At 38.5% G+C, this 25,233-nt stretch overlaps 1 protein-coding gene across 4 annotated transcripts in view; it reads right to left on the bottom strand.

Moving 5' to 3' along the window:
• LOC143223714 (insulin-degrading enzyme-like) overlaps positions 1 to 25,233 on the bottom strand; it is a 105,224-nt gene that overhangs the window by 59,694 nt on the left and 20,297 nt on the right. Inside the window, exon 2 of one of the 4 annotated variants that reach the window (XM_076452036.1) lies at positions 22,996 to 23,053. The exons of 2 other annotated variants lie outside the window; for them this stretch is intronic. The gene's annotated coding sequence lies outside the window, so the exon portion shown is untranslated. Of the gene's footprint in view, positions 1 to 22,995; positions 23,054 to 24,786; positions 24,807 to 25,233 lie in introns of those variants that run through there. One more of the 4 variants, XM_076452037.1, reaches the window with a different exon arrangement.

Consider the following 25,233-nt stretch of genomic DNA (forward strand, 5'->3'; position numbering starts at 1 on the left):
ATTCCAAGGCTTTCAGAGAGCAAAGTGAGTCGTAACAAATAGTACTGTTCATGTACTGCATAGCTTCTACATGATCCAGGACAAAAGAAATTGCATACAATTCGGCACTCAACACAAACTGTAAAGGGGATTCTGAGTGAAACCACTAAACCACAATAAACTGTGGCAGAGCCCACAGAGTCACCTCATTTCAAACAAATCTGTATAAACTAGAATGAAAGGATGGTTCAAAAGATATTCAGTAAATTGAAGTATTTCCAATTGAGAGTATCCACCTTATTTAGATGACTCACAGAAAGGTCACATTTGGGGATGGTAATAAGCTATGGTGGGATTGGATGACCAGTGGATATAGAATATCATCCAAGGATAGACCCAATTCATCCAACTGCACCTGTATACAAAGACCATGAGAAACAATGGCAAGCCATGGCCCACTGAGGAAAGGAAAAAACAACTCCAGGTGAGATGCTGTAGTAAGAATCAAAGTTTTAAAGCATACAACAAGATTCATGAGACTCAGTGTACAAACTCTGGACTGGCAAAATGCAGAAAGGTCATGTGCAGAGCTGAAGCCCCAAATTGTGAACAGGTTCCAACATTTTCAAGGCTGGCATTCTGGCAGAGCCATAGACAAGAGACAAGGGCATAACAGATCTTTAGTATCTAATATCATGGAGGATGTTCAGTCCCCTTGTATACTTGATGTGTAGCTGCTTGATGTGTGGAATGAATGTCAGCTTATGTTCAAATATAAGCCTCAATAACTTTGCCTTGGGGACCACAGGAAGCACAACTTCTCTGAGACAGAGTTAGGGATCAAAGTGAATACCCCATTTGTGGCAGAAGTGTATGCAAATGGTTTTATAGTGAGAAAAGGTAAAACCATTTGCTGTGGTTCACTTCTTTAAACAACTGAGGGCAGCTGTTGACATAGAGACCATTTGCAACTATAGAAGGGTGTTGTTCATTGATGGCATTAATCTTTATTATAAAAAATATGACACTCAAGACAGCCCTGAGAGACTCCAAGTTCCTGTGGGAAAGAAGGGGAATGTGTCAAACCCACATAGATCTGGAATTGCCTTTCCATTAAAAAATGTTTAATAAAAATGAGTAAATGGCCATGCAACCCATATGAATGGAGATCTCACAGGATGCCACACCTCCACACAGTATCATAAGGTCTCTCTAGGTAAAAAGTACAGAAACACAATGTCACTTAAGAAAGACTTTCCTGATTGACATTTCAAATTGAATCAGGTGGTCCACAGCGAAGCTCTATCGTCAGAACCCCTACTGGGTGGGCAAGAGGAAGTTCTCTGATTTAAGGAACCAAACAAGATAAGCATTATCCATCATCTCTGAGATCTCACAGAGACAGCTCATCAAAGCCGTTGGGTGATAGTTTGAAGGAATCCTGGGATTCTTCCTAGGCTTAGAGATTGGGAGGACAACAGCATGATGCCAAGCATCAAGAAAAACATTCTCCTGCCAGATCCAGTTAAATACAACCAAAAGAATAACAAGATAGGCAGAAGAAAGACGGCACAACATCTTGTAGTGAATATCATCAGGTCCAACTGATGTACTGCCAGACTGATGAAAAATAAACTTGAGTCCCACCAGTGTAAAGGGTTAATTACAGAGATGATATGCCTGAAAGGAAAGAGATGACTACTCTTCCCAAGTCTTGATAGCTGAGAAGGTAGGGGATGAAGCAGAAGTACTAGATGCACAAGAAATGCTTTTGCCAAGAGTATCAGTAATGCTTTGGGCATCAGCAACTTCTTAGCCATCAGAGAGCAAGATCAAAGGGGGACTGAAGTATTCTGCCCACTGACATTCTGAATCTTGTCCCATATGACTTTGGAACTTGTGGTAGAAGAGATACACCTTGTGAATTTAATCCAAGATTCCTTCTGGCTTTGACATTTTAAATTCTGAGCATGTGCACAGGCTGCTGGAAAGCAGTGCAGTATCCCAGGCCTGTTTTTGAGCCTTCCATGCCATGTGGAAGGCAGGATCCTACCACAGATGAGGATATCACAGAAAACAAGATTTTAGGAACAGACAGAGCAGCAGCTTAGACAATACAGTCAGTTACTGCTGCCACACAGTTGTCAATCAATGGCTTACAGACGAGAACAAGATCAAGTTCTGAGAAAGCAGCGAAAGAGGGCCAGTTTGTCTGGTCCTGCTTCCACTTAGGGAGGCAGGTCAGATGGCATTGACCACAGCCAGTGTATCTCAAAATGACAGGAGAACAATTACTGCCCTGTGGGTCACTGTCAACCCTCCAAGAAAAGTGAAGCAATAGCAGTAAAAGACTGATTAGGTGCACGAAAATAAGTATAAACACCAGTATTGATGAGAGAAAGGTTGTGATTGGAGAAAGTACACTATGGAGTGACCCTTCCCATCAATATCAGCACCTCTCTATAAGGGATTATGCCCATTAAAGTCCCCCAAGATTGAAAAGAGAGAGAGCAACTGTTGAATAACAGCATCAAGGTCTAACTGATCAAAAGTCTCTCAAGGAAACAGATACAGGGAACAGACAGATGGCTATGCCCTAAAAAGGGAGTATGAAGTGGCAAAGATAGAGCAGGCATGTGTTGGTCAACCAGCAGGGTCACACCTCCATTAACTCATCCATCCATTACACAACATGTCACTGAGGTATAATGAAAAGTGCCAAAAGGTGACTATAGCAGCAGGTTTCAAAAACATTTCCTGTAAGAAAAGACAACACAGGATGATAAAAATCGATCAGTGCCTTGATGTCATCTAAATTTGAAAGGAAACCCCAACAGTTCCACTGTATCAATGCATTCATTTTTATTTACATGGAAGAGAATTGGGCAAGGAGCCCTTCTGTTTTTGATTACATCTTTTTTGCTTTATTCTCTTTTGTAGAGAGAGCATTATCAACCTCCATGGATCCTACCCTGGGTTGAATGGTCAGGTCTCTAGTGATAGATGAAAATTCCAGTGACTTAGGGTGTGAACAAGTAATCATTCTGCATCTTGTGGCTGAAGAAGATGATGAACCTGAGGAAAAACCTGAAATCAAAGCCAAAGAAAGTGGATATAAGGAGCCACTAAAAAAAAATGGTGGGGTTAGAGATAGGTGTTGACATTGACTCAACTATCTTAACCCCAGAGGGCAGAAGATTCTTCAGTGGTTTGAAAATGACTGACTCTTGTCAGAGATGCTTAGAGGTCTGGCTGCACTCTGACTGTAGCAGTTTTCAAATGCTGCCCGAGGGTAAAAAATGTTGTGAACCTGCTTTACCTCCTCCACCCACCAAGGTCATGAACAAAAGTAAAATGGGTGAGAGCCACTACAATTAACATAATAAGGGCATCATGGTATTTGCCACTACAATGAGCATACATCAGAAAACCACAACAGGATGTCTTCAAGTGACCATATTGCTGACACTGGAAACATCTGAGAAGGTTTGGAATGTATGACCATACCTTGCAATTAAGATAACCTGCCTTGATGGTGTCAGGTGGATGTGATGATCAAAACAACATAATTAGAATATTGGTTGGCATCATAATTCCTTTCTTTGCAAGTGGAAATATCCCTCACTGCAAAAACTCCTTGGGTGGAAAAACCAGCAAAAACCTCTGACTTGAGGATGTTCTTAAAATGCCTCTCAACAACTCATGACAAATTCAAAACAGCATGGGTAGTTACTTCAATGGGTGTATCCCCAATGGCCTTTGAATGTAAGAGGAGTTCACTGTGTTTTGGAGTGAACGTTTCTACCAAGATGTCCCCACAACATAGCTTTTTGACTGATTTAGGGAAGCCTGTAAGCCCCTTTTGTCCATTCTGAATAGAAAAGGGAGACATTTGCACTAGATTTATCTGATAAGGAATGTAATATCAGAAAATATGGTACAGGTGTTGAAGATCACTGTTCAAAATATTCAAGTTGAGGTTGTTCTCCTATGTTCTGTTTTTTCACTTTTATTATTTTGATTTGGGAGATCCATAACAAAGAAAGCATTTTGATGCCCAATGAGCTCACCCACCATAGAGCCTTATAATAGAACATAGTACAGTGCCAAACAAGGACATTTTAACAATGACAGGATTTCATGAGCACCATACCCAAACACCAGCATCAGACACAATGTCATCCAACACTGGTACTCACTTGACCCTGGCCCAAGACTGCCCATCTGCAGGAATTCAAGGTCAAAGTGGTGTGTTAGGGTTGGATCCCTAAACTACCAGGATCATCTCCTCCCATTCATGGGTCACCAAGCACAGCAAATGCACAGAAGAGGTAAAATAAAAGAACAGAACCTTCCCTCACCATGTATGGGAATCCATATAGAGGGGTTATTAAGCTTGATAAATTACAGTAGAATTCTATGGCATCAGTATAGTAATTTATGATTTTTTTTCTGGTTATTCAATTGTATACATAAAACTTAAAAAACAAACAAATTGAGTCATTTCCTCTACATGCAAAATTTTAAAAGGCTTAGCAATCTATGTCCAGCAGTATCCGAGTTCAAACATCACTGTTAACAGTTAATTGTTTACTTTATTTTTTTAATTATTGTTCTATATTTTGAGAAGAATAAGTTTAAAATGTTCATTCCAAATAGTAATAATCTACACACACACACATTGAAATGTGACGACATATCATACAATACTAGTCCACTAAAAACACAGCCATGATAGGGTCACTTTGTAAAGACTAAAGATCAGCTTTATGCTATTGGATACAGTACCATGAGTGCACATGCACCAAATCCATGTAACTTGTGTAATGTTAGCTAGGCATGACTGGAAGGTCAATATTGTAAAACAACAACAATAAATATATATCTAAACATATTATGTTATGAGACATGAGCTACTTAAATTAAATATTTGTATCTTCATGTTATAATCTGTAGTCATTCTAGGACACAAAAAGTAATTTATATTTATTTACAACTGAGAACTGTGGCAAATGCATCTAGTTGCAGAAAACACTACAGATTACAAAGCCATCAAAATACAAAGGGTTCAAAAGACCACTCTGTCAAGTAAATGTTGTTGGAGTGTGAAAGTAAAATACACTACAAAATGAAAAGCACCTGCAGTGTGACATGCAACAAGATAAATGTGGTTCACATGGGCCCAGCATTAGGAGATCAAATGGACAAAGACAGAGATCTTGACAGAATGCCTCCTTGGTGACTGGTATGTGCTACCACTGCAGTATGACTGGATTGATTGGTTGATTTAGTGTTTTATGGCACAAAGCAGCTAGGCTATCTGCACCAAAACTCCAGTTAAAAGATAAAAAATAAAGTAAATGTCAGAAAATTTATGAAAGTAAAAAACAAAACAGCATTGAAAAACATAAATAGCATAAACCCAATGTTGACATCTAGTCAACAATGTCAAGACAGAAACTACAGTAAGAGAAATTGTTAAGGACTTTCTGTAGCATAATGGTAATTATAACCCACCAGGAAGACTAACAGGTAAGTACAAGGGCCACCATCAGTCACCTGAAGTTGGCCTTTCCAGTTCTGATTCCGGGTTATGTGTCATTTTGGCCAGTACCAAAAGTGTTAAAAGAAATGCAGCAAAATTGAAATAATAACTCGCCAGGATGACTAATGGGTAGTTCAAACAGTCACATCTGAAGTTGGCCTTTCCAGTCCTGATGTCAAGTTATTTAATGTTATGGCCATTTTCCAATTTCAAATTGAACTAAAGAGATTGTGACTCTTAAAAGGGAACCACAATTAAAAAGATGTAATGAATAAATATAAAACATTTAAATTACATTAAAAAGATTAATGGCTGTTAAAAAACTAAACTCTTTATCAAGGTGGACAGTGTCACAGTCACAGTGTTATTCACTGTCTAATGTTATGGACAAACCTTGGGATAAAACATGTTTAAAACAGTGCCGTCACTGAGAGTCGTAGCAATGGCAAGAAAGTAAAATGTGGCTTACAGTGATCCGGTGCATCAGTTCCAGATAAAAGAAAATGAAGAGTTAAACAACTGTGACCAATGCGTAGTCGAGTTAGAACAACTTCCTCCTTCCGAACCTTATGGAAGCTAGACGGCCAAAGTCCAATATAGGGTTTTATTTGGAAAAGCTTGTTGTCACATTGCTCACTCCAAGTCAATTGCCAGCTGGCACGGACTCAAGCCTTGAATTCAAAACATTAGTCCATATATGGAATAGGCACAGTGGTAATAGTACCAGAGCAGATAGATTTAGCTGCAATGTCTGCAAGCTCGTTCCTGCAAATACCAACGTGGCCTGCTATCCAGAAAAACTGGATAGAAGTAGATGTTAATGAGAAATGGGTCAATCGGTTTTGAATATCAGCAAGAACAGGATGTGAACCAATGTAAAGCTATTCCAGGACCAGTAGAGAACTAAGCGAGTCAGTATAAATAGTACAATTTGAATACCGCTCAGCTTCTATGTCATAGAGGGCAAAAGAAATAGTGTACGGTGCAGCAGTGAACACAGAAACTGTAGAGGGATTCTGCATGCAACCATTGAATCACAACAAACCATGGGAATCACAACAAATCATGGCAGAGCTTACAATCAAAGATAAGCCCCAAGAACTTAGTCTCAGGGACCACAGGCAGCAAAACTTCACTGATACGAAGTTCAGGATCAGGGTGAACAGGGCAAAAGTGCATGCAAACGGTTTGAAAGAGAAATTAAAGCCGTTTGTCATGGTCCACTTCATTATTCGATCGAGGGCAGTTTATAGTTGCCATTCAATATATCTCATGTTCAATGACTGACATGAGATGTGAAAGTCATCGACATAAAGCCCGTTTGCAGTAGTGAGAGGGAATTGTTCAGTAATGGAATTAATCTGGATACTGAAAAGTGTGACACTCAAAACACAGCCCTGAGTGACTCCAAGTTCCTGTAGAAAAGAACAAGAAAGTGTTGAACCTACACAAACTTGGAATCTCCTGTCCATTAAATTTTTTTTAATAAAAATGGGTAAATAGCCATGCAACCTATATATATGGAGGTCTTGCAAAATGCCATACCTCCATTTTGTATCATAAGCCTACTTAATGTCAAATAATATTGACACAAGATGTTTGAGAAAGGCTTCTCTGATTGATATTTCAAGTCTAATTTGGTGGTCCATGGTGGAGTGCTGTCGTCAGAACCCACACTGGGTGGGCAAGAGGAGGTTGTTTGATTCGAGGAACCAAACAAGATGAGCATTAACCATCCTCTCTAAGGTCTTACAGAAACAGCTCATCAAAGTAATTGGACAGTAGTTTGAAGGAATCTTGGGATCTTTCCCAGGCTTAGAGAAAGGTAAGATAATAGCCTGGTGCCAAGCATTAGGAAAAACATTCTCATGCCAGATCTGGTTAAAAACAATGAGAATATCAAGAGAAGCAGGAGATAGATGACACAGAATGTCATAGTGTACATCATCTGCTCCAACAGATGTACTGCCAGACAGATGGCAGGCGAGTTTCAGTTCCACCAGGGTAAAGGGACAATTATAGTCAAAGAGATAGTCAGTTCGAAAGGAAAGAGGTGAATACTCTGCCCAAGTCTTGATGGCCATGAAGGTGGAGGAACAAGCAGAAGTGCTAGATACCTTGCAAAAGCTTTCACCTAGAGTATCGGTGAAGCTCCGGACATCAGCTACTTCCTGACCATCAGAGAGCAAGATTGATAGAGGGACAGAATTATGTTGCCCACTGACCTTTCGAACCCTGTCCCATACCACCTTGGAACTGGTGGTAGAAGAAATGCCAGTTGTGAACTTAATTCAAGATTCCTTCTGGCTTTGATGTCTTACCCATCTAGCATGTGCACGGGCTCATTGGAAAGAAATGTGGTTTGAAAGTGTGGGATATCTATGGAAAGTATCCTAGGCCTGTTTTTGAGCCTTCCGTGCCATGTGGTAGGCAGGATTCCACTATGGACAAGGATAAAGTAGAAAACATGTGGAGGTTTTAGGAATACATTGAGCAGCTACTTGTGTAATACAGTCAGTTACTGCTGCCACACAGTAATCTATTGATAGCTGACAGATGATTGCAGGATCAAGTTCTGCAAGATCAGTGAAAGTGGACCAGTCTGCCTGATCCAGCTTCCACCAGGGCATGTGAGTGACATCAACCATGGCCAGTCTCTCTCAAAAGTACAGGAAAATTATCACTGCCTCATAGATTATTGTCAACCCTCCATGACAAATGGGAGAATAATGAAGGGGAGCAAACCAAGAAATCAATATTTGTAAAGGACTGACTAGGTGCATGAAAATAAGTGGAAGAACCAGTATTGAAAAGAGAAAGATTGTGGTCTGAGAGCATATGCACTACAGAGCGACCCCTCCTATCAATAACAGCACTTCCCCAGAGGAAATGATGTCCATTAAAGTTCCCCAGGATTAGAAAGGAAGACAGCAACTGTTTAACAAGAGCATCATGGTCTGATTGATTATATGTCTCTCCAGGTGACAGGTAGGGAAAACAAACAGTGATGGTAAGACCCAAGGAAACACTGATGGCTACAGCATCCAAGGGTGTGTTGAGTGACAAAGACAGGGTGAGCACATGCTGATCAACCAATAGTGCCACCCGTCCATGTACTCATTCATCACACAACCTGTCATTTCTGTACATAGAAAACTGCCAAAAGGTGACTGTATCAGCAGGTTTTAGAAATGTTTCTTGTAAGGAAAGACATACAGGATGGTAGGAGGCAATCAATGTTTTGATATCATTCAGATTAGAATGTAAACCTCAACAGTTTTGTTGTATCAAGGTGGCCATTTTTAATAACATGTAGGCAAATTGGTTGGAGAACCCTTCTGTTTATGACAACATCTTTTTTCCTTACTGTCCTTATTCGGAGGAGGTCTATCAACCTCCATGGATCCTGCCTTGGATCGATTGGGCAGGTCTTTGTTGTTGGAGAGGATTCCAGTGACTGAGGACGTGAACAAATGATTGTTTTGCAACTTGGGTGAGAGAAAAAGATGTATCTGAAGAAATGCCTGTACCTAAAACCAAAGGATGTGGATCATTGGGTTTGTTGGAATGTATGGGAGGAACAGAGATGGGTGTCGAAGTTGATTCATAAACTTTTTTAATGATGGAGGTCAAAAGGCTTTTCATTTGTTTTGAGAACAATTCTCTTGGAGGCACAGAGAGATCTGCCTGAACTCCCACTGTAGTGGTGGAACGAAGTGCAGCAGCATATGTCCGAGATGAAGTGGTAGACAGCAATTTTCGAGCCTCAGGATAAGTAATGTTATGAGTCATTTTCAAATGATGTATCCCTTTTTCCTCCAACCATTTAGGGCAAGAACAAAAGTAGGAAGGGTGAGAACCATTGCAGATGACACAATGTGGGTCTGTTTCACACTCACAGGCATCGTGGTCCTTGCCACCAGAATGAGCACATGTCAGGGAACCACAACATGACATCTTTGAGTGGCTAAACTTCTGACATTGAAAACATTGGTGAGGGTTTGGAATGTATGGCCATTCCTTACAATTGAGATAACCTGCCTTGATGGTGGCAGGTGCACGTGGTGGTGTAAATGTCAAAACAAGGATGTCTCTAAGCAGTTTAACTCCATCTTTGTGAGTGAAGATGCACCTCACTGCAGAAACTCCTTGAGTGGAGAAATCAGTGAGAATCTCTAACTCAGGGACATTCTTCTAATCTCTCTCAACAATAACTCCTCGTGATGATTTCAAGATAGCATGAAGGATAACATCAATAGGTACATCCCCAATAGCCTTTGAATTGAAGAGGAGTTCACTGTGTTGGGATGTGGATGTTTTAACCAATATGTGTCCAGATCAAAGCTTCTTGTTTGAAAGAGAATGTAGGATGAGAAAATGAGGTATAACTGGTGGTACAGATGTTGAAGATTGCTGATCAGAGTCTTCAAGATGTGTTCATTTACCTATTGACTGTTTTTTCAGTATTTTATTTAAATTTTAGGAGGATCCATAGGAAAAAGAAAATTTTGGTGCCCACTGACCCCATCCACCATGGAGCCTTATGAGAGGATGCACTACAATGTCATGCATGGATGTTGCAGCAATGCCAAGGTTTCGTGAGCACTATACCCAAACACCAGCATCAGATACAATGTCCACAACACCTATTGAGAACTTCCAACACTGGTACTTGGTTGACTCTAGCCCAAGTGGACCAGCCGAATGACCAAAGGGGACCACCCAAAGGCTGCCCATCTACAGGAATTCAAGGCCAAAGTGTTGAGTTAGGGTTGGACCCATCAATCACCAGGATCCTCTCCTCCCCTTCACAGGTCGCCACACATGGCAAACACGTGGGTGGATGTTTAGATCCCAGAGGTAACCAGAAAGAATAGAACCTTCCCTGGGAGGTCCCCTCACCATGTACAGGAATCCACACAGAGGGGAGTATGACTGGAATGAATCATCACCAGACAATGTTTTGCAAGAGGAAAGAAGCAATTCAAGGGTCAACAAACCATGAGAAGCTTGAGGACACTGATATGCAAAGACTGCTCATTAACAGACTAATGACCCAAAACCTCCTGATGATTAATCAATGTACTCAATCCCAAAGGGATCAAACTGTGAACAGATAAAGATTTGGATAAGAAGAAGGGAATAGGATGCTTGCTGATGTATTGAACCACCAAACCAGATTGTTCATCAGATTATAAGTAAAGGGACGTACCAAGGGATTCCTAGCAAGTTTCCATTGATCATGAAGAACTGATTGAATGAATTTCACAACTTGAGGGAGACCTGTGTTATCAAAAAAGACCACACCTCCAAAAGTGATAGAACCTCATGTACAGAAAGTGAGGGAGCTGAAATGGCATGGCAAACTAACAGTTCTGTGGTAAAAGGTGGGCCTGACTGAAATTAGTGTTGAAAAGGATACTTAAATGGATAAAATATTGAGTAGGATAGAAGAACACTTCCATTTTGATTAACCAACTAATCAGCCACATGAAGGAGTGACAATTATGTATGGCTGACTACAGAATGAGAAAGAAAACGCTAATAATCCATATAATGGTGAATTTGCTGTCCCAGAACATGATGACAGTCAGCAAGAGCTCTGATCATTTGAAGAAAACATAAGCAGAAAGAGGGTGCAAAAAATGGTAAACCATCCCACGATACACATACAAGACACAAGACCTTGTTGAGACAGATGTGTGGAAAAGCATTGATAAGGTTCATCTTGATTATTCCCGAGTCCAAAGAAAACATTCACTGTAGGGTGAGTAAGGACTACATGGTAAAATTGTGCAGTTGAATGAATCAAATGAAACAGGGCAAATCAATCACAGACCTGCAGTCCCTGTTTTTGTTTTGGGAACACCAAAAAATCAGGTATAAAAACCTGGTTATGTATATAGAACAGCTTCAATGTGCTACTAAGATGGTAGGTCCTGAACTACCTCTGATAGACACACTGGCTAGTCATTGGATCCTGAGGTGTAGGGAAGGAAATGCAAATATGGAGAAATGGGAGATGAAAAAGAAGCAGAATCACAAATACTTCAGATAAAACTCAAAGAATGCAATGATCTATGCCAAAAGGACACCATTGATGAAGATAAATTGCAAGTCAAACTTCCACCTGATCAAAACCCAATGGGTAATTACTGGTACTGTTGGTGATGTGCATCACCAAGGAAAAATGGAGAGACAAGATACCCCAGAGAAGAAGGAATGGGTCAGGATTGGGAAGGGCAAGTGTGACTGTTGGTTGATTTAGTGTTTATTAGCATAAAGTAACTGGGCTATCTGCACCAAACAAGCAGCAAAATGGTAAAAAGTAAAATCAGTAAAATATGTAAAAAGGAATCATGCTAAAACAAAACACAGTCCAATTTTTGTAGTAAAATCTTAAACAGAGTCAAAAAAGAACAAAGATGAGGGAGAACCCACTGTAAAAATATGCTTAAAATGGTGCCATTGCTCTTGAGCATACCAACAGCATGACAGTAGGATGAGTGCTGTTGTGACTTGAGTGTCATACAGACCACACACTGGTGCATCAGTACCAGATAAAAGAAAGTGATGAGTTAACTGTGACTGATGCTTAGCCTAGCCAGAACAACCTCCTCTTTCCAATCCTTACAAAAGCAAGACAGCAAAAGAGCAACAGAAGGTTTGACTTGGAAAAGCTTATTATCATGTTGCTCACTCTATGCTGACTGCCAACTTACGTGGAGCCAAGTCTTAAATACAAGCACAGCCAAAGTAATGACAGTACCAGAGCAGACTAACTTAGCTGCTATGCCAGTGAGCTCATTCCCACATATACCAAAGTAGCCTGGTATCCAGATAAACTGGATAGAAGTAGATGTTAAAGGGAAATGGGCCAGTTGGTTGTGAATATCTAAGGAAACAGGAGGTGAACTAACATGAAGCAATTCCAGAGCCAGTAGAGAACTAAGTAAGTCAGTATAAATAGTAAAATTCGAGTACTGCTCAGCTTCTATGTCATACAGGGCAAGAGAAATAGTGTACGGTGCAGCAGTGAACAAAGAAACTGTAGAGGGGATTCTGCATGCAATCACTGAACCACAATAAACCATGGCAGAACCCACACAGTCACCTGATTTTGAACCATATGTATAAATAGGAATGGAAGGATGGTTTGAAAGATGTTCAGCAAATAACAGACAGTATTTCAAACCAGGAGTGTCTGCTTTTCTCGGATGACTTAAAGATAGGTCACATTTGAGGACTGTAATAACAAATGGAGGGATGGGCTAACCAGTGGATACAGCAGTATTATCCAAGGACAGACCCAATTTATCCAACTGCACCTGGATATGAAGGCCAAAAGTAGCAATGGCAGATAATCTGTTCTGAAAAAGTATGGTCCCCCAGAGAAAGAAAACACAACCCCAGGTGGGATGCTTTGGTAAGGAACAAAGTTTTGAAGCATATAGTAAAGATAGTTGCAAATGGTGGAGGTACAAAGAAGGTTCATGAGACTATGTATAAGCTCTGAATGAGGAAGAACAAAAAGCCCCAGTGCAGAGATGAAGTCCTTGATGATGAATGGGTCCAACATCCTTAAGGCCAAGGTCCTGGCAGAGCCATAGACTAGTGATCCATAGTCGAGTTTCGATGAAGTAAGAGCATGATATATCTTTAGCATAGAACATCATTGCACTTCACATGTGGTGGAAGAGAGGGAATGGAGGATGTTCAGTGCTCTTGTACATTAGACCCATAGCTGCTTGATGTGTGGTATAAAGGTCAGCTTATGGTCAAAGATAAGCCCAAAGAACTTTGTCTCAGGTACCACAGGTAGCACAACTTCACCAATAGTGTTCAGGATCAGGTGAATACCCCATTGGCAAAAAATGAGCACGAAAATGGTTTTAGAGAGAGAAGTTAAAGCCATTTACTGTGGTCCACTTCAGTAAACAATTGAGGGCAGTTGTAGCTGCCACTTAATATACCACATATTCAGTGACTGATATGAGATGTGAAAGTCATTGACATAGAGCCTATTTGCAACAGTAAGAGGGAGTTTTCAGTGATAGCTTTAATCTTTATACTGAAAAGTGCGATACTCAAAATACAGCCCCGAGGGACACTAAGTTCCTGTACAAAAGAATGGGAAAGTGTTGAACCCACACAAACTTTGAATCTCCTTTCCAATAAAACTTTTTTAATAAAAAGGAGCAAATGGTGATGTAGCCCATATACATAGAGTTCTTGCAAAATGCCATACCTCCATGTTGTATCATAAGCCTTCTTAATGTCAAAAAATATTGATACAAAATGCTATTTGAGAAAGGCTTTCCTGATTGATGTTTCAAGTAGAGTCAGGTGGTCCACAGTGGAACTCTATCGTTGAAACCCTCACTGGGTCAGCAAGAGAAGGTTGTTTGATTCAAGGAATTAAACAAGATGAGCATTAACCATCCTCTCTAAGGTCTTACAGAGACAGCTTGTCAAAGCATTTGGACGATAGTATGAAGGAATCTTGGAATCCTTCCCAGGCTTAGAGAAAGAGAGTACAATAGCCTGGCACCAGACATCAAAAACATTCTCCTGCCAGATCCAGTTAAAAACAATCAGAAGAACAGCAAGAGGAGAAGGAGATAAATGGCATAGCACTTCATAGTGTATACCATTAGGTCCACCTGAGGTACTGCCAGACCGATGAAGGGCCAGTTTGAGTTCCACCAGTGTAAAGGGATGATTATAATCATAAAAACAATCAGCTCGAAAGGAAAGAGGTGATCACTCTGACTGAGTCTTGATGGCTAAGAAGGTGGATGAAGTAGAAGTGCTAGATACCCAGCAAAAGCTTTCACCTAGAGTATCAATGATTCTCCAGGTATCAGCTACTTCCTGACCATCAGAGAGCAAGATCGATAGAGGAACAGATGTATACTGCCCACTGACCTTTCAAATCTTGCTCCATATGACTTTGGAACTGGTGGTATAAGATATGCTGATTATGAACTTAATACAGATTCCTTCTGGCTTTGATGTCTTACCCACCAAGCACATGCACAGGCCTGCTGGAAAAGGATGAGGTGGGAGTGAGTGGGATACCTACAAAAAGTATCCCAGGCCCGTTTTTTAATCTTCTGTGCCACATGGCAAGCAAGATTCCACCATGTAGGAAGATATCGTGGAAAACATGTGAAGGTTTTAAAAACATATTGAGCAGCTGCCTGTATAATACAGTCAGTTACTCCTGCCACAAAGCCATCTATTGATAGCTTACAGATGATGGCAGGATCAAGATCTGAGAAACCAGTGAAAGAGGGCCAATTTGCTTGATCCAGCTTCCACCTGGGCATGCAGGTCGAGTGGCATCGACCACAGCTAATCTTTCTCAAAAATATAGAAAAATGATCAATGTCTTAGGGATTACTGTCAACCTTCTATGAAAAGTGGGAAAATAGTGAAGGGGAGCAAACTGAGAGATCAACAGCAGTAAAGGATGGACTAGGTGCATGAAAATAAGTACAAGAACTGCTACTGGAAAGAGAAAGGTTGTGATCAGAGAGCATGTGCTCTACAGAGTGACCCCTCACATCAATATCAGCACTTCCCCAGTATCAGCAGGTTTCAGAAATATTTTCTGTATGGAAAGACATACAGGATGGTATGAACCAATCAGTTCTTTCATGTCATCCAGATTAGAATGTAAACCTCAACAGTTCAATTGTATCAAAGTTGTCATTTTTATTTATGTGTAGGCAAATTGGGTGGAAATCCTTTCTATTTATGACCATGTCTTTTTTCTTTACTGTTTTTATTTGAGGGAGGTCTATCAACCTCCATGGATCCTGCCATGGATCGAATGGGTAGGTCTTTGCTGTTGAAAGAGGATCCTAGTGATTGAGGATGTGAATGAATGATCGTTTTGCATCTTGGGGTGGGAGAAATGTACTCAAGGAAATGTCCATACCTGGAATCATAGGAAGTGGATCTTGGGGTTTGCATGTATGTATGATAGGGACAGAGATGGGTGTTGAAGTTGATTCATCAACTTTTTTTAACCATGGAGGTCAAAAGACTTTTCATTTGGCTTGAAAATTATTCTTTTGGAGGCACAGAGAATTCTGTCTGCTCTCCCACTGTAGTAGGGGAATGAAGTGCAGCAGCATAAGTCCAAGATAAAGTAGTGGACAGCAACTTTCAAGTCTCAGGATAAGTAATGTTTTGAATCATTTTTAAATGTTGCACCTCTTTTTCTTCCAACCATTTAGGGCATGAAAGAAAATAGGATGGGTGAAAGCCATTGCAATTGACACAATGAGCATCCATTTCACACTCAGAGGCATCGTGGTCCTTCTCACCACAACAAGCACACATCAAGCAACCACAACATGACATCATCGAATGACCAAACTGTTGACACTGTAAATATCTGAGAGGGTTTGGAATGTATGGCTGTGACTTGCAATTAAGATAACCTGCCTTGATGGTGGCAGGTGTACATGGTGATGTAAATGTCAGAATGAGGACATTGGTCGGCATCGTTATTCCATCTTTGCAAGTGGAGATTCGTCTCACTGCAAAAACTCCTTGGGTAGAAAAACCAGCAAGAATCTCTGACTCAGGAATGTTCTTCAAATCCTTCTCAACAATAACTGTTCATGATGAATTTAAAGTAGCATGAGGTGTAACCTCAATAGGTATATCCCCAATTGTCTTTGAATGCAAGAGGAATTCACTGTGAATGTTTTCACCAATATGTCACCAGAGCAAAGCTTCTTTACTGACTTTGGAGAGCCAGCATGTTCCTCTAGTCCCTTTTGAATGAAAAAGGGAGACATCTGCCCTAAAGGTTTGTCTGAAAGAGAATGTGGTATAAGAAAATGAGGTACAACAGGTGTTACAGATGATGAAGATTGCTGCTCAGGATGTTCAGCATGTGGTCACTTGCCTATGGACTGAATATTTCACTATTTAAGTTTTTATTTGGAGGATCCATAATAAAAGAAGAATATTTTGTTTCCCACTGATCCAACCCATCATGAAGCCCTACGAGGGGATGCTTTACAATCCCAAACAAGGACATTGCAGCAATGCCAGGGTTTTGTGAGCACTGTATCTGATCCTGGGGTCTGGGTATAATGTCCACAACACCTGTTGAGAACATCCAACACAAGTACTTGATTGACTCTAGCTCAAATGGACCAGCCTATTGACTGCCTGTCTTCAGGAGTTCAAGGCCAAACCGGTGTGTTAGGGTCAAACCCTCAATCACCAGGATCCTCTCCTCCCATTCATTGATCACCATGCACAGCAGATCCCAGAGGAAGTAAACTGAAAGAATAGAACTTTTCCTGGGAGGTCCCTTCACCATGTACAGGAATTCACACTAAGGGGTTTGGAGATAATAATTAGTAATGGTAGGATAGGCTGATCTGTGGATACTGCTATGTCATCCAAAGATGGAATTCATCCAACTGCTCTTGGATACAAATGCTAAAAGGAGCAATGGCAGACCATCTATTATTAAAAAGTGTGGTTCACAGAGGAAGGAAAACACAACCCCCATGTGGGATGCTGTGGTCAAGATCAATGTTTTGAAGCCTACATTAAAACAGTCAGTTGCAAATTACAAAGGTATAGAGGGGATTCATGGGACTCCGTGTTCAAACTCTGGACTGGAGTGCAGATCTGTGCAGAGCCAAAGTTCTTGATGGTGAATCAGGTCCAACATTTTCAAGGCTGAAGTCCTAGCAGAGCCATAGACTAGAGACCCATAGTCCAATTTTGATCAAATAAGGGCACGATAGATTTCTGCATAGAACATTGACCCCCACCAACAACAACAAGAGGTGGAAGAGAGGACACAGAGGATGTTCAGAACCCTTGTGCACTTAACACATAGTTGACTGATATGTGGAATAAAGGTCAGCTTATGGTCAAAGATAAGCACCAAGAACTTTGCCTTAGGAACCACAGGAAGACCAACTTCACCATTATGGAGTTCAGGATCAGGGTGAATACCCCATTGATGGCAAAAGTGCATGAAAACAGTTTTGGAGAGAGAAAGGTGAAAACTGTTTGCTGTGGTCCACTTCAGTAAATGATAGAGGGAAGTCTGTAGCTGGTGCTCAATGTACCTCATGTTTGACAACTGACATCAGATGTGGAAGTCATCGACAAAGAGAACGTTTGCAACTGTGGAGGTTAGTTGTCCATTGATGGCATAAATATCTTTATGATGAAAAGTGTAACACTCAAGATGCAGCTCTGAGGGACTACAAGTTTCTGTGGGAAAGTGTCAAACCCACACAGACCTAGAACTGCTGGTTCATTAAAAAGTGTTGAATAAAAATCAGTAAATTGCCATACAACCCATACATGTGGAAGTCTCACAAGATGTCATACCTCCACATATATATTTAAAAATGGCTGGTATGGGTATAGAAAGCATTAGTAGAGGAGTGAATAACGTTTCAACCTTCTTCAGTCATCATCAGGTTCAAAAAGAAAGAAAAGGTTACTGACCAAAAGCTCACCACATGTTTGAAGGCAGTTATATAATTCAGTGTAGGAATGTAGAGGGTGTGTTTAGATGTTGGATATATTTATTAATATAGGTATAAAGGTGTTCCTTTGTATTGGTTTATTTTCTCGTCATCACAGATACCTCTACATAGTATAATAGCCTTCTCAAACTAAAAAAATACAGAAACAAGATGCTGTTGCTTGAGAAAAGCTTTTCTGACTGATGTTTCAAGTTGAATTAGGCAGTCCATGGTGGAGCACTGTCTTGGAAAACAACACTGAGTGGGTGAGAGGAGGTTGTTTGGTTTCTCAAACCAAACAAGAAGAGCATTAACCATTCTCTCTAAGATCTTACAGAAATAGCTGGTAAAAGCAATTGGACAGAAGTTCAAAGGAATCTTGGGATCTTTCCTAGGTCCAGGAAAAGGGAGTACAATAGCAAGGTGCCAAGCATTGGGGAAAACATTCTCCTTCCTGATTTGGTTAAAAACAACCAGAATAACAAAAGAAACAAGAGAGAGATGGCACAACATTTTATAATGAATGTCATCATGTTCGACTGATGTACTGCCAGAACAATGAAGAGCAAGTTTAAGTTTCACCAGTGTAAGGGGGCAATTATGGTTATAGAAATGATTAGCCCAAAAGGAAAAAAAGTGATCATTCTGCCTGTGTTTTTATGGCTAAAATGATAGGGGATAAAGCAGAAAAAAAGCTTTCACAGAGAGTATTGGCAATGCTTAAGGCATTAGCAGCTTTCTGGCCATCAAAGTACAAGATCAAAAGGGGGCAGAAGTATATTAGCCACTAACCTTTTGAATTTTATCCCATACAACTTTGGAATTGATGGTAGGAGAGATGCTGAGGTGTATTTAATCCAAGTTTCCTTCTGGCTTTGATTTCTGATCTGCCAAGCATGTCCATGAGCTTGCTGAAATGCAATGCAATTTAAAAATATGATACCAACTAAAGGTATCCCAAACCAGTTTTTGAGCTTTTCTTGTCATGTGGAAGGCAGAATTACACCAAAGACTAGGATACTGTGAGATGTGTTGAGGTTTTAGGAATACAATAAGCAGCTGCCTGGACAATACTGTCAGTTACTGCTGCCACACAGTCATCTATCAATGGCTTACACATGATGACAGGATCAAGTTCTGAGAAAGCAGTGAAAGAAGACCAGTTAGTTTGGTCCAACTTCCAACAAGGCATGCAGGTCAGATGGCATTGACCATGGCCAGTCTCTTTCAAAATGATAGGAAAATGATCACTGCCCTATGGATTATTGTCAATCCTCCAAGAAAAGTAAGTGAAATGTGAAAGGAAGCAGACAGAAAAATCTATGTCAGTAAAAGATAGACTAGGGGCATGAAAACTAGTATAAGAACCAGTGTTGAAGAGATATAGGTTGTGGTTCAAGAGCATATGCTCAATATGACGACCCCACCCATCAATGTTAGCATCACCCCAGAGGGGATTATGTCCATTAAAACCTCCAAATATTAAAAAGGGGGATGGTAACTGCTCAATGAGGACAAGAAGGTCTGACTGATTATAGATTTCTTCAGGAGTCAGGTAGAGAGAACAAATAATGATGGTACAATCCACCAAGGAAACATGGATGGATACAGCCTCCAAGGGTTCGTCAAGTGAGAGTGGACACATGCTGATCAACCAGGAATGCCACCCCACCATCACCAGTCCATCACACAACCTGTTATTTCTGTACAAGTAAAACTGATGAAGGGTGAAGTATCAGCAAGTTTCAGAAACATTTCCTGCAAGAAGACTCACACACAGGATGGTAAGAATCAAATTCTTTATGTCATCTATATTTGATCAAAAACTGACAGTTCCACTAGATTAGAGTGGCTATTTTTATTTATGTGGAGGAGAATGTGGTGGGGAGATCTAAGTGGTAATAGTTAAAAATAGTTAATAATGAATTTGTGTTCACGTGCTAGCACTCATTATTGCAGAAGAAGGAAGAGCTGTCCTCTTACTAGAGGAGGGCTATAATCTAATAATTATTACATCACAGACTGGTACAAAACACACTGACATGCACAAGAATGGGAACTTTGTTTAAGGCTTGTTGCATGCACAGCAATATATGCAATGTAAAGGGTTTTGTGATGCAAAGAGTTGATTGGCATTTGTTCAGCAATATGAGAATATCACAGTGAATAAGATGAATGAACTGCAAAAGCCAATTTCACAGTGTAGTCAGTGAAAATCAGAGGAGTATGAGTTGCCATAAGTAACCTTCAAAATATTTAGTAAGTGGGACAAACTAAAAGACATACAAACTGGTCCACTAAATGAAAATTAGGTTCAGTTACAGTACAACACAACACATTAGTAACAATGGTTAGCTTCTCTTCTTTAGTAACTTTTAGGTAGGAAAGTTTGATCTGGTTATAAGGACTTGTAAACAAATAAAAAAAGGTATGTAAAGCATCAAAGACATAGATATTAGAATAACTTCAGCTTAAAACAGAGAATAAAAGAAAACATGATTTAAGTGAAAATGACAGATTTAAGAATAAGCTATGGGTTGAATATGGAGAGAAGCCAAGAAATATAAGAGTAAAAACTCAAGTCCCTGATAAGACAATGTCCACGAACTCAAAGTCATTGAAGAAAAGGGCTAAGTAAATGTCTTTGAATAATGGGAAAAAAAGATATTGATAGGTTTCATAGCAACTGAAGGTAGTAGATATAACTCTAACTAGCAATGGAGAAAGTTGATAAGCTATGATCAAGAAACAAATACATGAGAAGCATTTGATTGAAGAACAGGAGATAAAGGTATATTATAGAAGGTAGACTAACAAGACAGACACAAAGCCACATATACATATACACACAAAAAAAAAGTGTGTGTTTGAGGATGCCAAATATGTCTCAATGATGATAAAGGGACTAGCTCTGCTTAAATAATTTGATGCAATAAGGGAAATTATGGTTGAGTTTATCAAAGTGAAACAATAAAGAAGACTATGAACTTCAAATAATTAATGTTAGCAAAAATTCAAAAACTGAAGAAGAACAGACAAAGTATGAGGTTCCACCAAGATTGACTAATGGCACCCACTGCCAGAGAATATGGTATTGGTTATCAGATGAGCATAAGATTATGGTTGACCAATGTACCAAACTTATCAATCAACATATAGCCAGCCTTTCAGATAGCCACTGAAAAGTTACAATATGGAGGGTCTACTCTGTAGGAAGAAGTTAATATACTATACAAAAAGAGTATGTTAAAATATTTATCCCACCAGGAATGTGATAGGTTCATAAATGAATATGTTGAAAATGAAGTTAATGAAGTAGTGAAACTGCAACGAAGCAAAGGCTGCATGAATGAGTACCACACCAACTGCATATGTAAGGTATACTAAATGGAATTGTCCAAAAGGTGTTGTGGAAGAGGTAGAAACTCAACACAAACATTCTAAATTGCCCAAAGTTGTAAGATATTGATGTGATTTGCATTCTAAAAAGTCAAAGAACCAAAGTAAGTGAGATTGCCTGGTACTTTGTCTCACCTGAGAGGGAGGCATTTATAAAAAAAATGAAAAAAATGAAGGTATATAGGATGAAGAGGAAAATTAGAATATTTTAAATTATTTATATAACTATAACTGGAGAATCATGAGAGTAACAAGAACTAGGCATGGTGCATGAAAAATGGGTCTAAAGTAAGGCACCACTAAGAAGCAAAATGTCACTGGAAGTGTCAAATGTAAGTGTACCCTTATGAAATGATTTGTAAAATGAAGCCACCATTCCAAAAACTGAAAATGTGCCTTTGGCACTCAGCGAGGAGGACATAAGAGTATGTACGTAAGATTCCAAGGCTTCAAAACATAACAGTAAATGGTTAATTGTACCTTCAACTATATCATCCAAAACCTCAAATGTACTAAATACTGTTTTGATCCAAACAAGGTACACATAGCCAGCTGTGTGACTGATCTACCGAGTGTGTATAATAGGCTAAGTGAACAAGTGTCAGAATGAAAGGTAAAATTCTATGGGAGATATGTTATTTGTAGTAACATGAGTCATGTATAAAGTGCAAAATCTGAGAACTAAAAGTAGAATAAACCCCAAGACCACACAAAGTTTCCTCCAAAGTTTTAAAGATGATTAAATATGCAAGCTTCCCTATTTCACTATCAGAAGTCAATATTCAGCAGTTATGATATGATAGTTGCTATTTTTAAAAGGGGAAATGATAAAAGTTGCCATAAAATCTACAGACGGCTTATTACTACTGTGAGAAAAATTGAAGAGTTGAGTTAAAAAAAGTACTCTGTGAAATAACTAACTGAAATATGACACCACTAAAAAAAAAAGCCAGTATAGATACACTAGTCTGGTGTGTTTTCTTGAAGATATTATTTGTTATATGGATAATGAAAAGAGGTTGGACTTAGAGTTTAAAGTTTTGATAAGATGCCACACAGAAGATTAGCAAATAAAATCATATTGGTAAGAGTTATGGAAATAGTAGTGTGGTTGAGTGACAGAAAGTAAAGGGTTACTTATGTAATCGAATCAGTTTTTTTTAATTATTATTATTATTATCAGTAATGCAAACTTGTGGTTCATTGATTTTTCTTATACTAATGATATTGACAGAAGTATAATTAGCAGTTTTCCAATGACATTAAACTTTTAGGCATTCCTAGTTGTACTGAAGATAACTTGAACTGATTGGTAAACTGGGGTAATGACTTCTGGTTACAGTAAGCACAGGATCATAACTTTGAATTATAATTTGGGTCACACATTTAATACAGATGAGAACTCACCTAATAGCATAATCAAAGAATTTTTTAATAAAAGCAGATAAACCACTTAAACTATTTAAATAGTGCTTTGTTGTTAGTAAAAAAAATTAAGTTCAGGATATATTTAAACATACTGATTACAAGTCAAAAAGAGGTAATTACCTCTTTATATAGGTCACTAATTAGGCCTTACAGTACTGTAGAGTTTTTATCACCTCATCTGAAGATCAAAATACAAATCATCCAGTAGATATTAACAACTTGGGTAAGGAGAAAACTAATACCTTTAAAAAAAAAAAAAATTCTAGAAAGTTAGATTCAGATGAACATATTTTAGTAGCAATTGTCCTAATTATAAAACAAAGTGCCAGATATAATAAAAGCTATGTATCTACAGGCAATTCTTTTTATTATTATTCTTTTACTATCCTTCAATAACCAATCACCAAATCATTATACAAAAGTGAAAGCATGAAATTTATTTTTCATCAGTAAAACTTTGCCCTTTTCATAGTCTTCATATTAGAGATTTTTTATAAGAACTTTGAATAATTAAAACTCTTCTAGCATACCTTATGCCCTTCAACTTTTACTTTAAGCTACATGTACTTTCTTACAACTTTACAACTAGAATGTTTACTTTAAATAAAAAGTGCTCTGTGGGAAATCTTGATTAATTATCTTTCAAATTGACACAATATCACCAATTCCACAAACAAATTTCATATGATAAGCATGACATACCAAATAACAGGCCATTTCACAGCATTATCACATATATTTTAGCAACCTCTTTGCCGACACACCAGACAAAATACAATTTAAAATACAAAAAGTTAAAATAAAAATCATTTTATTAAAACCAGTGGTTAAAAACCTGCCAAACATTTTGACCCAGACTAATGTCTTAGTTACTAACAAAAACACTAGACTGTGCTAGAAAGTATGGAAGGTTTTTAACAAAATCTTAACTTTTTGCACTTTAAATGCAATTTCTTTTGGCTTGTCAGAAAAGAAAAAAAAAAATGTTAATGTTATTTTCCAGATTTCAAGTCATCCTTTAATGTACATTTTAGCTATAAATGACTTTTCTTTCTTTCATTCTAGAAAGCAGTCCACTTTTAAAGATGTACTGGTATGTAGTGGCTTCCTTCTGACATAAAAACATCTCTTAAATAGAAGATACATAAAAAAGTTCAACAACCCAAGTACAACTAACACCTTGCTATGTTCTTGTTAAGCTAAAACTATCCATCTTTAATATTTTGCTGAATAAGATATGAAGATTGTATTTCTAAACTTTCCAGTTTTATTTATTTTCAGAATAAATTGTTCATAACTAAACTTAAAATCTTTATTTTTAGATAAAATGCTACATTTCTTCACACAGCACAGAAACTGAGTTTGAAGCAACAGCATAAACTGATAGTAATAAATGGCTGTAGTTCATGAAGATAAGAACCCTACTTGAAGTAAAAAATATCTCAGGACAGCTGATATGAGTATTAACACTTTTACTAATAAAGCAGAGAACAACATTCCAACCTCAAGATGACTTAAAAACATGCCACCATATTAAAAAAAACAATTAATTTCACCATCAAAAAGGTAGTAGTTCAAACTTGTAAGTATCAAATCTAAATACATTAATACTTTCTCTAATGATATACAACAAAATAATTTAACTACAGCAAATTAATATAAATGCATTTACTGATCAGCAAAAGAATAAATAAAGACTGTAATATGAAGATGTAAGATATTAACTGGCTGAATCTTTTTAAACATGAAATTCATGAGCCATAATTTGAAGAAACAGAATTTTTTGGCTGCATAAGAGCCTAAAGTTAGTTCTTCTCTATTACTATTAGTTTTATAAAACGAATATATTCATTCATTTATGTTCATGGTGTTTGTTAACTTGTCACTAATAATTAAGTAACTATTCAATACCAAATTAATTTACTGCAGAAACATTAAACTTCTGGTCTTCTTTCTATTCTTTCAGTCCACTAACACTAGTATCACACAGTGACAACTAACACTTTAGTGAAACTTTATAATTTACATGAATAGGTAGGAAAGAATATCTTGAAGGTGTAGAACTTCACAAGTCAGGTCCTATCTTACTCAAACCTTGGGTGTACCTTCTAATTTTCTATACCAGTTTACCATATGGAAAACTAACTTGTTTCACTACACGTACATTTAAATGAAGGCCATAGACTAGATTGTGGGGTTTCAAACAGCTTCCCCCCCCATAGAATACGGTTTACTTTCAACATTCAAAATAATTAAGCCAGACGTTTCGCACCCCTCACTCCCCTTTTGATACCATAACAAAAAAATGCTCATTATCAAATTCAAGACAAGCTGACACGAAATTTTGAAATGGGTACA

This window comes from Tachypleus tridentatus, chromosome 8 (genome assembly GCF_004210375.1).
Source record: "Tachypleus tridentatus isolate NWPU-2018 chromosome 8, ASM421037v1, whole genome shotgun sequence".
Taxonomy (NCBI): domain Eukaryota; kingdom Metazoa; phylum Arthropoda; class Merostomata; order Xiphosura; family Limulidae; genus Tachypleus; species Tachypleus tridentatus.